Source organism: Anopheles coustani (genome assembly GCF_943734705.1).
Source record: "Anopheles coustani chromosome X unlocalized genomic scaffold, idAnoCousDA_361_x.2 X_unloc_82, whole genome shotgun sequence".
NCBI classification, from domain to species: Eukaryota; Metazoa; Arthropoda; class Insecta; order Diptera; family Culicidae; genus Anopheles; species Anopheles coustani.
Window position 1 is genome coordinate 50,001 of NW_026525195.1, and position 408 is coordinate 50,408.

At 55.4% G+C, this 408-nt stretch overlaps 1 non-coding gene across 1 annotated transcript in view; it reads right to left on the reverse strand.

Moving 5' to 3' along the window:
- The window catches only part of LOC131271019 (5.8S ribosomal RNA), a 155-nt gene extending 112 nt beyond the window's left edge, over positions 1-43 (reverse strand). The window contains exon 1 of the ribosomal RNA XR_009180005.1: positions 1-43. This exon is cut by the window's left edge and continues 112 nt beyond it. This is a non-coding gene — a ribosomal RNA (5.8S ribosomal RNA).
- Between the last annotated feature and the right edge of the window lie 365 nt (positions 44-408).

Sequence of the window (408 nt, forward strand, 5' to 3'; positions counted from 1 at the left end):
GTCTTCATCGATCCATGAGCCGAGTGATCCACTGCCGAGGGTGACTAACTTGCGTAAGCCGCCGCTGTGCGCGTATACCCGTTCCCCGTAGGGAGGAGCAAGCCGCCGCTTAGAGACGAAGCATAAAGTGTCCTCATTCCACATAGGGCAAGCTGGATGAATCCATTTTACCCAGGACGGCCGAAGCGGCGTGGACCAGGGGAGAACTGAACCTTATACTTCACACCACAGTAAGTCTACGTGTCCTCTTCCACATAGGGCAAGCTAGAACTAACTATCTTACCCAGGACTGCCGAAGCAGCGTGGACCAGGGGAGGAACACACTTTTCATGGAAACGTAAGGCATCCATGACTGCCATAACGTAAGCCGCCGCTGTGCGCGTATACCCGTTCCCCGTAGGGAGGAGC